Source organism: Alligator sinensis, unplaced genomic scaffold, assembly GCF_000455745.1.
Source record: "Alligator sinensis unplaced genomic scaffold, ASM45574v1 scaffold343_1, whole genome shotgun sequence".
Lineage (NCBI taxonomy): Eukaryota > Metazoa > Chordata > Crocodylia > Alligatoridae > Alligator > Alligator sinensis.
In genome coordinates this window covers 1,239,009-1,254,203 of record NW_005841947.1, presented here as the reverse complement: position 1 = coordinate 1,254,203, position 15,195 = coordinate 1,239,009, and the positions used below count along the sequence as shown (strand labels likewise).

The 15,195-nt window shown below is 42.2% G+C and overlaps 1 protein-coding gene across 38 annotated transcripts in view; it reads left to right on the top strand.

Annotated features, from left to right (window-relative positions):
• ZBTB20 (zinc finger and BTB domain containing 20) overlaps nucleotides 1–15,195 on the top strand; it is a 621,054-nt gene that overhangs the window by 544,234 nt on the left and 61,625 nt on the right. For 33 of the 38 annotated variants that reach the window (XR_003093196.1, XM_025199647.1, XM_025199650.1 and 30 more), the window contains one exon: nucleotides 482–586. The exons of the other annotated variants lie outside the window; for them this stretch is intronic. The gene's annotated coding sequence lies outside the window, so the exon portion shown is untranslated. The remainder of the gene's footprint in view (nucleotides 1–481; nucleotides 587–15,195) is intronic. 38 annotated transcript variants of the gene reach the window in all.

Genomic DNA, 15,195 nt, shown 5'->3' with positions numbered 1-15,195 from the left:
AACACAGTCCATTTCAGGAACAGGCCCTGCCTGGCATAGAATGCCTGGGGTACCTGGTGGCTTCAGTATGATGGCTCCAAGAATAACTCAGGGCAGGATTTGGCCACCAAGTTCCAGTGGCTCAAGCTGTAAGCTTGTGTTTTGGGTAACTCACTTAAGGCTGTTAACATTTAAATGGCCACAACTGGGGCTTTAATGTTAATGCCCTGTTAATGCCCCATTAATCCTTTCATTCAGGGAGTCAGGTCTTCGTGCTGTAACATCTGTTGCCACCGACAGTGGATGCACCCAAACTGCTGGAGTGCAGGAGGGGGTCAGATGCCCAGGGGAGGGCTGTGCATCTCTTTGCTGGTGGTCTTATATAGCAACCCCATGGCACCTGTCAGGTGGGGTCTGTAAAACAGAGGGTCTCTTAAGTTAAAGGCAGGGACATAAAAAGCAGTCCATTAAAATGTCCTAACCTTTTATATGAATCCTTTAGAATTGCAGTTTTACTCCACTGGGGACTGGAATCAGACATCAGATTGGAGAATAGATGAGTTAACACCTGTTCTGAAGGTGAAAGTCCTTGACTGAGAACATGAAGGTAGGGTTTGGATATCCAGCAAAAGGCAAGCATAACTGTAAATTAGAGCTTTCATGAGTGTGACTGACTTCTGCATTTGCAACCTGGGCTTCTTGCTGGAAATTTGGTCTCTTCTGTGTGGATAAGGGCAATTTTTTACTGTCTGTTTTTGGCAAGGAGGATACAACCACACCTTTCCGGGTATGGCCTTTTCTGTAGTGACCTTTGTCTTCCTCAGAAGGCCCCTTGTAAACATGGGCAGGATGCAGCTTCCTGCTTACCTAGTAAAGTTTTCCAATAAGGAGCATATTGCACCAGTGCTCCATAGATTGCAGTAGCTTCCAGGTGATTTCCTAGTGTAATTCTAGTATGGAGGAGAAGCATAACCTAGGGCACTTTAATGTGAAGCACCTCAGTTATCCTTGTTTCATCCAGGGTAGTTTCTGAAACAGTTTGGGCTGATTTGTAGCACTATAGCACTATGTGTTATCTGTCTGCCCACTTGTTTATAGCACTTTTAAGCCACATGAAACTCTGCAAACATTATGTCTGCCCATGCCCTAAGAATTCCTTTTAAGAAGCGTTATGGTTTGGATCTCTTACATAAAGATTGAGAAAAACTAAACCTCTCTGCCTGGCACTCCTGGGTTGTGTTCATTGATCCACTGGTGAGCATCCATTGGAGACATTCATTTTTCTTTCTTGGTCTGAGAGAAACCAAATTGGTTGACATTCACAAGAGAGGCCTATTTATTTTCTTTAGAGGTGTAGTGAGCTCATTGAGCACCTGGGGCAGTTGAGGGCCTCTTGCAAAAGACTCCTGGGGTGGGAGGATTGGGGCATTCCCACATAGTTGGCACCCAGGGCTCATGCCTCACTAATTCTACCCTAGTTATGTGGTTGATTTTCCCAGGCTTTTTCTGAGGGTGAAGTCAGCAAGAAGAGATGGATTTGGTTCCTGTGGGCCAGGAAGCTTTTTTTTTTAAATTGGGATAGTGGGCAAATGTGATCGTTCCTTTGTATGCAATTATAAAGATTAATTTGTGTGTGCCTGCCGAGCTTTTGGATAGGCTCATTTTTATATATCTTAGCAAATAAAAGTGAAAAACACTTTATGCTTAAGAAGAGCTGTCATAAATATTGTCAAAGGGATAAAAATATCATCATTTCCACTCAGTTACAGTCGGTAGTGACTGCAACGTTCTGTTCAGTGTTTAGAAAAGCTATCAGCTGTCAGTCATGACAGCAGTGCCCATAGGGTTAGGAGATGTGGTGTGGACAGGCTGGGGGAATGAAAATAGCCCCACACACATATGGACCTGTGTTTTTTTTACTTCTTAAATTAGTTTGCACCTGTGCAAGGGAGACTCTGGTTAAGCATGGTATTTCTCAGATACCTATTTAAATAATATCCTACCTGGAATAACTGCCAGAAATGTCTCATTTGTTGGCTACACAGAAGGTCCTCCATCATGTGCATGAGGCTTTAGGATAGTGCACCCACAGAAGCAGTGGTAAACAGTGAGGTATTGCTGGTGGCTTATATATCTAAAGATCAAAGTACCAACATGCACAATCAGTTGGAAAGCAAACAGAGGCATCCAGATGTGTCTGGCACCAACAAGGCCACTTTGTTGTAATATCAGGAAGCACATGGTGGGCTCTTCCAGTGTTTTCTCAGGGGCACCAGGGTTTCCTTTCAATTCTTTTAGTGGGAGCTACAGGTGACCTCCTCAGTGGCTGTTCTTACATAAAAAGGTATGTTAGCAGAGGGGTTGCAGAAAGCTATTAAGCTAATCAGAGAATGGCACATGAGGGAGCAGGACTGGTGGGATTATGGGGCAACAAGTACTTTTATGCTAACAGCTCTGTTACTTGTGATGTTTCACTCATCATATTCCTGCAGGAGAAGTCAAGAAAATGGACTTCCTGGAGAGACTGTCATAGCCAAAAGAGAGAGAATATCACAACTTGAGGTCACACGTGAAAATGAGTTTGGTAGTGTCTTAGGCCAATCTCTGTTGGGCCTTTTGTTCACATTATAAATCCACCCCAAGTGGGTGGTAGACCTGGGGTGCATTAGCAGAGCCCCATGGGAGGGGGAGAATTGAAATACCAGGAGTTTGTGCTGGGTGAAGAACCCAGACTTGTACCAGCGGTGACTGTGGCAGAGTGACATGAAGGAACATCTCAAGGTGCATGTGCACAATGTGCATGGTTTAAGGCTTAAGCCAATGTTTTTAGACCTTCACTGCCTAGAGACTAGAATTTATCAGATGCAATCCCTCTCCACCAAAACAATAGGGCCCAACAATTTGCAGAAGCTTAACTCCGACTGCTCAGCAGGACATTTTCCCCTGTAAGGCCCCTAGCATTTCTGTCTTTTGGCACAAAATGTATTATTTTACCCTAAAAATACAGTAAACGAAATCAAATGGCATTCAAATAAATGGGCTGTTATCCTTACTTTTCCGGTTGATAGCCACAGCAGATATGATGCGAAGCCAGATTCCCAGTGAGTTTCTAACTCAAGACTTTCAGCAAAGGCAAGTTTATTCCCCTTCCTCTTCTCCTCCCTTTAATTTCTCACAGCCCAGTGAATCCTGGAAGCTGAGAGTGAGCTCCACGACAGGTTGGAATCATGCAGGATCTGGTTTGTTCTCCCTTTCTGCAGTGACTTGTACATCTCAGGTTTTGCTGGTGGTTATCTTGTCTCCACTCCTTGATGTGAGAGAGTTATGGATGGGAAGTGACAGTAGCATTTCATCTCATCACTTCCAGACATCTGCCCTCCCTCTACTCCCCCTCTTGTTGAGCTCAGTGAATTCTCTGTCTGCACAGGTGCTGCTCTTTGCAGTGTTTTAGTGCTCAGTGGGATTGAGAGGGTTTGGATTTTTTTTCTTTTTCTTTTTTGGTTGTTTTTTAGCCCTTCACTGACTTAAATGTAGTGCTCAGTGTTCAGGGAGAGTTACTGAGGCAGACTGAAGCCTTCAATCATGATATGATCCTGCCCCACCTGACATCACTAGGACCTTTGGCTTTTGTGCAGCAAGACATAGCGGTTTCTTTGCAGAGTCATGTTTTCAGAGTTTTAAATCTCAGGTGATTGCAACAACTCCAGTTAACTTGCTCACTGGCCAACCTACGCCTTGATTCAGAAGGTCAGCTGCTTTCTTTTGAATTATTTACATCTGCTCCTTGATACGTAGGTCTGTCTCTTCCCTTCATTCCACAGATTACCTTGCTCAGCTAATCCTTTTCTCCTCAGGGTACCCCCTCATTTGAAAAGGGTCATTTTTCTATCCCCTCAGAATTTGCCTCCTGCTGATTCAGCTGTCTCAGTTCTGTTCTTCTAGGCTTACTTCAGAGCCCATTAGTTTAATCTCCCCCTGATTAAGCATGCTTTTATGAACCACAGTTTGTTTTGTGGGTTTCCATATTTTTAAAGGATAGCTTTTAGGGTAGAGAAAAACCATGTACCATACAACTGAAGAAACTCTCAAACCTTCCTTGGACCACCTGCCAAGGCCAGTACGGGACTGCTCTGCATTACATTTCTAGTACTTTGACCCAGACAGCGTGGCTTCAAACAGTTCCTTAAGGATTGCCATACCCCAATTCTTTTTGTTGTCTGTCAGGTTTTCCTGCTGTTCAGCCTTAAACTTCCCATTTCTGATCTTAGCCCTGTACCTCTTCACTGTACTAAATAACTCCTCCTGAGACGTTTTCACCTTTCAGATATGTCCAGATTGTCACCACCCCGTGTCCCACCTCCTTAAGACTTCTCCACGGAGCCAGGCTCTGCAGCTGTAGCACTTTGGCTGCTTTGCCTCGTCATAAGTCAGGCTGTCCAGCACCCTGATTCTTTATGTGACTTGTCTGAGCTCTCTCCCATCACTCGGATGAGGAAGCGCCCAAAACTCAGCGTGGCTTTCCTTGGGATTTCACCTCAGAGTCAAAGAGAGAAAGAGACTGTTGTGCTGCACAACACTGTTTCGCGATGTGATTGCTTCTGCTTTGAAGGGCATTGACTTTTCTTGACTTTTTCCTACCTGGACTTTGGCCACCCTCTTATAGGAAGGCCGTTAGCAACCTCTCCCTGGTTCTGGATGTCTGAATTTTCACTTCAGACTGTTTCCAATCAAAGCTGCCTTGTTTAAATGTCTCTTCCTTAAGTTTAGTTGTACTAGTACTATTGTATGGTCTACCATTTATGACTCATTACTATCACTGCTGCCTCAGGGCTTTTCCATGGCTTAATTCCTCAACCAACTCCTGTCAGCTGAGCCTTGTAAGCCATTGCCGCTATGTCTATCAAAACAGACATTCTGCACTGGATTATAAAAGCCTAGCCTGTACTTATTCTAAGTTTTAGGAGTTGTAGTCCCAGAATGCTTTGCACTCATGCTGAGTTTTATTAGGGAAATATGCCAGTAGTTGAACTGCCGTGACCTCTGTACTAACTGCATTGTCATGACCTTTGAGCTAATTACAGTATACTACCAAAAAAGACAGAAATGATGTACTTGTTAGTGAAGTCTGTACAGGATAAGATAAGAGGAAGAGATATAGACTCTCTACAGTCTGGTAACTTCTGGAGTTCAAGATAAGATAAGAGAAACATGTAGATCTGAGGTAATACAATGGAGCATTCTGTACATTGTAAACAAGCAGCTATAAATATAGGTTGTGTTAAAACACGTGTTGAGTATCCTTTATCCTCCAACTGTAGCTACAGCATCATTTCTTATGGAGCTGCCCCAGAAGGGGAACAGCTCCTAGCCAGCCCTGTACAGACTTTGCTAACAAGGAGAGGAAGCGGGACAGTTCCCCGGTCAGCCCCCAGTTGTGAGGGATTTCCCCATCCAGCTGGGAGCTAGCCGAGAGAGCCCCGAAGAGAGACAGCTCCCTGCCAGCCCCCAGCTGCATAGGGAAGACCCCCTGGGCACAGGGCTTGTCCCCATGCGCATGGGGCCAAGACAACTCTGCAGCAGCAGCTGTATCCAGCCCTACGCATATCAGGACCCCTCCCGATGTGCAGGGGGCCAGGAGACAGCTGCCACTGTAGACAGCAGAGCTCTCCTGGCCCTGTGCATATCAAGACCAGCCCCTGCGCTCCCTGCTGCTGCAGGGGGCCAGAGCAGGATAGGGGAGCAGATTTGCTCCTAACAGGGAGCACATGTAGACATGATCCCAGAAAAGGCTTCCTGCACAGTATTTTACTGTGCACTAAGCCTTTATGGCATCATTTGCATGTTTAGACATGCCCTAAATGTTACACGTTTAATCTATTTAGGTGTTTGTGCTATAGCCACTAGTACTATAGTATCTGAGAGTCTTAAATATAAATCCTATAAAATCAGGGTGCATTCTGATTTTCCTTCCTTCTTTCCAGCAGGCATTTGGGGTCAATGATTCCAGTTATGTTTCTTTTCCCACATCGCATCATCCTCCTTTCTCATGCTTCTCCCAACAGCTCCTTCTACAAAAAGAGCTTCAAGCATTTTTTAAACATGAATTAAACAAATTCTATTCCACACATGCACTCTGTGTGTATCGTATTAGCCAGGGGTAAACTGAGGCATGGAGCATAACAAGACTTTGTTCAAGGCCATACATTGAACTCAAAGCATAGCTGGGGTTGCTTCCCTTATTTCCTGACTTCTAGTCCTGTGCTTTAGCCACAGATCATATTTCCTTTTGGTTTCCAAAGGTTCTTTCTAACAACGATGGTGACAGCAAAGCAAGTCTTGTTTTTTATTTAAAATTTTTGTGGAGTATTCCTTTTTGATCTTCTTTACTTTTAAACTTTTCTTATTTCTGGCTGCCCTCATCCATTCCTGTTATTCTGCTGGCAGCCATGAATTTTCCATTGAACCACTGAAACTTTAGGATAACCCAGATTATTTTGTAAATCAAAATAGATTGGTGAAAGGGGAAAAAAAGCAGATGCCACACGTTGCTTTTTTGATACAGGCAAACCAAACTGTGCTGTTCTGCATTTTCACCTGTAGCTCCCCTCACTCAGCATGTCCTGATTGATGACTGTTTCTGGTTCCTCCCTTTTTTTCATGCCTATCCACTTGTAGTAAAATACCCAGCTATCTTCAGTGTTGTATTTTCATACGCCAGTCAAAAAGCTCATTGCCTCTCAATAACCAATTGAAAATCCTCTCTTTCTTTCTCTCTCTCCACTCTCAGGAGATTTGTGTCAGCTCAGTCTAGCTACAGACGAAAACCTTTGCCTCCTTTTTTCCCTCACTCACGCCATGAAGTCATAGCTGTCTGTGATATCACAGTTGGCTGCTATAGGACATCTTGTGATGTTTGAAGGAGAGGATTAGAACTAGGTTAACAAAGCCGGGGCAAGACTGGAATGATAAAGGTGTTTATCATGGTTTATCGGTAGTAAAGCATCTCAGTAATTAGAAATGCGAGCAAAACTGTTTCCTATTCGTGAAGGGAGGGTTGGAATTTGAGCTGTTTTTGCTAATATATGGTCAATAAAGAAAGTTCACATTTATAAAGAAGAAAGAATTGAAACTGCACTTTGTTTTTCACACAGCAAAAAAAGGGAGGGGGGAGAATGCGCAAGCAGCCTTGGTCTATAACATTGATTTGTAACCAACAAAGGAAATGTCTACTTATGAGACACAAATCAATGTAACCAGACTGCGAAAGTGCAAACAGAGATGTGAGAAAATTATTTGATCGTTAGTCATCCTTCAGGAAAGACATAGTGCCAAATTCTGCTCTCTTTTAACTCCCCCTGAAATCATTGGACATGTACCCATGTAATTGGGAACAATGCTTAACCTGGATCTTTCTGATGCGGGCGGGGGTGGGGTGGGGGGAGGGGGGTGCTTTCCATGTCTGCCTGAGCAAGGATGAAGGAGTGGTAATGAACTCTGGTTTTGTTTGTTAAAAAAGAAGCACATTCAGGAACTATACTAGTGTTCCTTTCATATGGGGGCGATTGGCATCAGATGCAGACCTAGTTAATCTGAGCTGAAGTTATGCAGCCATTTGTATTAACTGAGCCTTGGTTGCAGTAGGATCTTCCTTGGATGTGAAGTAGCCTCATGGCAAGTTATCTAGCACTGCAGTTTCTACCAGGTAATGTCATCCTCTAGAAACACCCAGCAGTAACAAACTGGGCAATTGCTTTTCCATATGGAGGAGGTGAGAATATCTGGTGAACAAAGACCAGCTGGACTGTTGACAGTGATGATCATTGGTCTGGGGAATAAATTCCCCCTTTATTCTTTGTATCTAAAGTTTGTTTTTCATACCTGTGGGCTTTTCTGCCATGGGCTTTTTGCATCCATGTAGTTCAGGGACGGGCAATTATTTTTGGGCAGAGGGCCGCTTACTGAGTTTTGGCAAGCCATCGAGGGCTGCATGATAGGCAGCCGGGGCAGATAAATATTAATTTTCTAAATTTTTTAGGGGCCCCACGGGCTGGATAGAATGGCCTGGCGGGCCGCATTTTGCCCACCCCTGATGTAGTTGCATCCAGTGCAGCAACGATCAGTGCAAATATCCCTGAGGTCAGTGCCCTGAGTGTATCCCCCAGCATTTCCAGTGGAGAGAGTCTTCTTGATGTCAACCTCTAAAGTTCTACTAGAGAACATGTAGCATGTATGTTATTCTCAAAAGACCAAGGAGTTAAACTTATAAAATGATAAAGCTTGTTTATTCAGAGAGCCTTCTTAGCCCACTGATCTGCTGTTCCCTCCTGCAATCCCAGAGCCAATGTAACAATTTATACATAACACTCTTAAAGGTATCCACACATCTTCCCCCTTTCATATAACATATCCCCATGTAATACTAACATTTCAAATTTAGTTCAACCCATTGTTAAAGCACATTTTAACAGATCTCTATTAGTTTTTGTGTTGGCTTTTTAGCTCTAAGGACATTAATAGACGTGCTCAGGGAGGGGGGGGGTGGGTGGGAGAGACTTTAATTAGCTCACCTCAGAGCTGTGCTAATTAAAAGTGCCTGGAGCATCACATGTATTAGCATCCCTGCGCTGAAAAATGGCAGTGGGGCACTTTGAATTAAAGTTCATTGAATGAGCTTAGTTCAAAGCACCCTGCCCGTCAGTGCAGGGATGCTGATGTACATGACACTGGAGTCTGCTGGAGCACGGTAATTACCACACTCCAGAATTGATTCTGCTCCAAAGTGCTGTAATTACAGCGCGTTGGAGCAGCCTCCCTGCACATGTATAGGAGCCCTAAATTATCTTCACAGTTTCTCTGCATTCTCAATCCTTATTGGTTCAGTTTTTGTTTGGTTTCCTTGTTCAGATGTCTCTACTTCCGCGTCATTTTCAATCACCTCTGTCATTCCTTGTTGTTTTGATGTTAGCTCTGTTTCCTTTGGTGAATCTCATGATGCTGCTTCTTTTCTCCTCTTTATGAGCCACAAGTGTTGTCTGTTCCTTCTGAATACCTGTCCTTCCAGTGTGGGTACTTCATAGGATCTGGGAGCTACTTGACAGGAAACTAGTGCTTTTTGTTTCTACATTTGTCCATCTGAAATAAGTACCATATCTTTGGTGTGCAGTTGTGGTAACTCCCTGGAGCCCCTGTCATAGTTTCATTTTTATTTGAGTTTGTCAATTTTTTTTAATGTTTTCACATTTTGCTTTTCATTCTGATGAGCATCCACAAGTTTTGGCAGCCTGGTTTTGAGTTTCCTGTTAAACAACATTTCTACTGGGGACAATCCATGTTTCATGAGTGCTGCCCTGTAATTTAAGAGTGACAGATAAATATCAGTATATGAATCTGTAGCTTTTTTCAACAATTTCTTCACTATTTATACTCCATTTTCCACCAGACCATTGGATTGTGGGTGTTTAGGACGTGAAGAGTTGTGACAGACTCCATATTTGTTTGCAAACTCTGTAAAAATTAAGACAGTGAATTGAGGTTCATTGTCTATTCTCACAATTTGTAGAATCCCATGTCTAACAAAAATCGATTTGATGTGAATTATGACATGGTTTGCTGTTATGCTTTTGAGCAATGCAATTTCAGGATAGTGAGAATAATAATCCAGCACTAATTCATATGTTTTTCCTGCATGCATGAATAAATCAATGCCTACTTGATCCCATGGAGCTATGGGCTCCTCCATGACCATTATGGGCTCTTTTCTTTGCATTCATCTGTACTTTAAGCAGGCTGTACAAGCCTTTACAGCATCTTCTGTCAGTATTTATGTTGGGCCAATCTAGAGTGCCCCTTGCTCTCTTTTGCATTTTTCAATGCCTAGATGCCCCTCGTGCAGTCTGTTTAACATGTCTTTCTTTAGAACTGCTGGAACAACACGTCATGAACATTTGAACAAAATGCCATCCAGTACTGACAGCTCTTCCTTGAACTGAGAGTAGTGGCTAGGTACATGTTTTCCAGGCCAACGAGCACAAATAGCTATTATCACTTTTTGCAATATGGTGTCCTGAGCAGTAGCTTCTGCAGTTAGTGCCTAGGAATCACTGTTTTAATTAGATTAACATACACTAGGTCTGAGTCTGGAATTCTCTCATTTTCCATTGTGTCACATGCTCTGGATAACGTATGTGCAATAAGTAGGTGTTTTCCTTGTGTGTACTGTATGTCTAGATCATACATATGCAGTTGAAAGAAAAGTCTCTGTAATCTGGGTGGCATGTCTGATAACCCTTTCTTTGCTATACTTACCAAAGATTCTAATCAGTTTCAGTTATCACAGGCTTCCCATAGATGAATATAGGAAATTTCTTACAGCCATATACCAGAGCTAAACTTTCTTTCTCATTTTGTGCATATAGACACTGCATTAGAGAGTGCCCTAAATGCACATGCTACTGATCTCCAGCTATCCCCATATTTTGAAGCAAAGTTGCTCCAATGCCTTCTTTAGAAGCATCTGTTGACATTTTAATGGGTCTTTTAGGGTCATAATATTTTAGTACCAGAGCTTTCATTATTTTTTCCTTCAAGCCTTTAAATTCAGCTTCTTGTTCATGTTCCCATATCCACTGAGCATTTTTTTGTAGGAGTGATCTAAGGTGTTTGGTCTGCTCTGCTAAATTAGGTAGATATTTCCCCACAAAATTGATCATTCCCTCCCTACAAAATTGATAATTCCCAGTAATCTCTACATTCTTTCCTTATCCGTAGGGGGTGGCGTGTTTGTTTGTAGTGGTTTTACCCCTGGCAGAATCAACTTGCATCCCTTTCTCAGAGAGCTTTTCTTGCAGATATGTTATTTCTTTGACCGTGAATTTGCATTTTTGTTTGTTCAGTTTCAAACCTGCTCTGCAAGCTCTTTCTAGTGCCTTTCTTAGCTTCAGGTTATGTTCTTCCATAGCATTTCCCCAAATTAATAGATCATCAATATAAACTATCAAGATTTATTTAAGGTCCCATCAAGACCTTCAAAAAATTGTTGCACTTTTCTGTGAAATACTTCAGATGCAGAACACAGACCAAAAGGAAGCCTATGAAAACAATACCTTCCAAAGGGCATACTGAAGGTACATAATCTGGTGTTATTCTTTTCTAGGGGAACTTGCCGGAAGCCAGAAGAGGCATCCAAAGTGAAGAAATATTTAGCTTCTGCCATGTTCTGAAAAACCTGTTCCCTGGTGGGAAAGGGAAAATGCTCCCTTTTGGTGCATCTGTTCATTTGCTTAGGATCCAGACACAATTTCAAGGAACCCAACTTTTTTTTTTCTATTATGACCAGTGAATGAACCCAAGAAGTTGGTTGCCTTACTTTTTCTATTATGTTCATGTTAACAAATCTAATTCTTTTTTCACTTTTCCCCTTAGTGCAAAGAGAACATTTCTTGGTGCAGTATGGTGGGAGTATCTGGTTCTCTTAATTCTATCTAGTACTCAGTTGACAGTTTCCCTATGCCTTGAAACACATCATCAAACTCTTCTTCTATGTTCTTGCTTTCTAGTCCCTCAATGGCATCCATTCTCTTAAACAAACCTAGAGTTTTACATTTTCACAACCCAGTAATTGGCACTAGCTTTCCTGGGACGGTTACAAACTGAACTTTTACTGTATTACCCTTGTGTCTAACATGTAGTGCACAAACAACCTTGGTTGCAATCATTTTCCCATTATATGCTCTAAGTTTCACTTCCTTATTCTCATAGTACACAGATTTAGTTTTCATTGTTTTAAATAATGTATTCTGGTATTACATTGACCTGTGTCCCTGCATCTAATTTAAAAGTTACCATTAGTCCATTTGGTGTCCAGGGTGATTGTCCAATCCTCAGAAGAATTAACATCTTGTATTGTGCCAATGAGTTCTTTCTCTTCCTTGTTGCATACAGCATGCACCTAGTGTTTCTTGTGTGATGCATCCTGCTCCTTTGTGTAAACTCTTGCAAAGTGACTGAATCTTCTGCATTTCTTGCAGCGCTTACCAAATGCAGGGCACTGCATGGATTTGTGGTAACCCCCACAGCATCTGCTGCTGACCATTGCTTCTTCAAGCAATTCTCTTTGGCCTCAGCTTGCCTGCTTCATAGTGAGGTCCTCCTTTCTGTATTGTTTGTGTGTTGCCTTAGGTTTTTGCAGTCTTGTAATGCTGTCTAGTTCAGCTTGTGTTTTTTCCTCCAGTTTCTGCCGCCTGGCATTTGTTATCTCAGCCGCTTGGCACATGCTAACTGACTTTTCCAAATTAAGCTCAGGATTCTCTAATAGTCTTTTGCTGCAGCTTGTAGCTCTTATACCTAATACTATTTGATCTCTGATCATGGACTCTTTTAGGTCTCCAAAGTTGTATATCTGGCTCAACAGTCTGAGGTCATTGACAAACCCCTCTCTTGTCTCACATTCTTTTTGCTGTCTCCTATGGAAATTATACCATTCAAAGGTTTCATTTTGTTTGGGTATACAATATTCCTCAAACTTTTTTATTACTGTGCCATAGCTTTTCTGTGCTTCTGACAGGTGTAGGCTATTATAAAGAGACAGAGAACTTCTGGGCCTGCTATATTTAAAAAAATCTACCTTGAGTGGATCTTCCTTCTCTGTAGCTCCACTGGCTGTCATATATATGGTGAAGCTCTGCTTAAATTTCTTCCAAGTTTCTGTTGCATTGCTGGACAGCTTTAACTCCTCTGGAATTCTGAGATGCTTCATTTTTCTGTCTTTCTTTGCACCCCACGCTTGGTACCATGTGTTACTCTCAAAAGACCAAGGAGTTAAACTTATAAAAGAATAAAACTTGTTTATTCAGAGAGCCTTCTTAGCCTACTGATCAGCTGTTCCCTCCTGCAATCACTAAACCAATAAAGGTGTCCACACAGCATGTTCCTCTTAGTTTGCTAGCATGTTCACTAGCATGTTCTGCCTAGTACTGGCCTTCATTTTGGTTCTCCTACAGCAGTTTCCTATGCTTACATTGGTAATGGGCTTTCTCCATTGGATTTCATTAGTTCAATCATGTGAAAGAAACCAAGGTATACATCACCTGATTCACTTCACGCTTATACCAGGTCAGATAGGTACATAATTTTTTGTTGATTTAACTTTGTTCCTTTGGTGGAGTTGTTGTTGTTGTTATTGCTGTTATTATTATTTACATCATTCTGAGGGACAAAACAGGCTCTTGGTTTTGCATTACATAGAAAAAGCCAGCCTAAATAAGTGATATGTTTGAGATTGTTGTTGCTGTTTTTGTTAAGATCAATTTTTCATCTAAAAATTTGTTAACTTGAAAAAAGTACACCTTTCACTTAAACTTCTCTTTGCAACATGAGATGCAACAAGTAATGTCGTTTTCGCTTATAAAACAAGCAGCAGCAGCAAAAAAAAAAAAGGTCCTGTTACTTTTCTAGATTCTAGAATGGATTGAGGATGTTAGGATGGTGCTAAAACTATCTAAGGCACTTGGCCCCACCCCCTACCCCGCACTATCTCAGACACAGAAAGTATTTCCCTGGGTATGATTGTGTCCCAATCTTTTAAAATAAGTGTCTCACTGTCAGGGCTTACTGTTATATAATACATGCTGTCATCTGGAGTGAGGCACAGTTGCACATATTTAGCTGGTTAACTTTATAATGCGTCATTACAAGTCACCAAAAACATGGTACAGGAAGTTGTTTGTATGCTTTTTTTTTTCATTGCTTATGCAGCTCCCAAGCAGAAGATGTTCTTGAGACCAGATGGTAAAAAACGGTCAATTGAAAGTTCCATTTTCCAGATGCATTGGTGTTTCATGTCTACTTGAAACCAGTTCAGATGGCTTTGTAAATTTGAGTCCAACTTTTGTTTAACCCCTTGCTGTGCTGATGGTGAAAATTTTCCACAGTAACTTCTATCCGAGGTAAAAACTGTCAAAATGCACTAGGGATGGTATGCATCCAGCTGCCTCGGAAGAGACTCTGTCCAGGAAATAGTTCTACAGTCCATCGCTGAGAGATTAACCCTGTTATATTAATGTTGTGAGCTTGTGTCTGAGCTTGGGCTGAAACAAACTGCTTTCCTGAAACTTTCCCACTAACATTCAAACAGTACCATAGGAGCTGACACCTGATGGGTTATGGGTTGACATGGGGATTGCAAGACAGCGGAGGAAAATAAATTTACTTTCTACAGAAAAGGCAGGAACTCCTAGCTACAGGACGGTAATGTAATGACCATGACTACATGCTACAGGTATATTACAATTATAACCCAACATATTTGGGGGGGGGGCTATGGGGGGGGATTATTTGGCTCTCTGGACTTTTTAGAATACAGTGTATTGCAGCTGAACGCTAATTTCGACTTTTTAGAATACAGTGTATTGCAGCTGAAGGCTAATTTCCCCCCCCCCCCCCCCACACACACACACACACCCTTCTTTAAGTCAAAGTGAAGACTTGCTTATTTTTTTTCCTTCTCAGTTACATCAACCCAAGCCTATTGATAAAGCTACTTTGTTGTAAATGAGGGCAAACTTTATCTGAATGAAAGTCAGTCCTCAGCGCTGGCACGCTCTCTGTTCCATCGACAGAACTCCTTTAGAGAGAAGGCTGCCACTGAACTTGTAGATTTCCAACTGAAATGAACCACCTTTCCTTTTAAGAATGAATCCTGAGCCCCTTGAAAATGTTAGCTATACGTTTCTTCCTGATATGTCCAGTCCCTTCTGGGACCACAAACGTTAGCAAACCACTTGAGTGGTATTTTGTTCAGCCCAAATTCTGCTCTTATTCCTTGGTAATTAAGGAACATAACAGGCAGCAGATATAGTTTGGTTTCACAGGTAGGGGATGGAAAGAATAGGCTGCAGAGAGTTTTGCACAGAGCAGGTAACTCTGCAAAGCTGTCATCTATCAGGGTGTAGTCAATGGGCCCTGGAAGCCCACTCCTTCAACTAATATTCTGCAGCAGCCAGGCTTTGCACAGACAGCTGGAGGAGAGAAGTAAAACATAGTTCTTAATTCATTAAAAGGCAGCCTGAATTCAGATCCTGAATCCATCTTTTCCCACCAGAGGGAATTTGAAATCTGGATTCTGATGCTGAAACTTGAATTGGCATCTGCAGATGTCAGGAGGCCTTAAAAACAGTGATAAGCTAGGTGAAGGGCAGGGTTCTGTCTACAAGACCTATG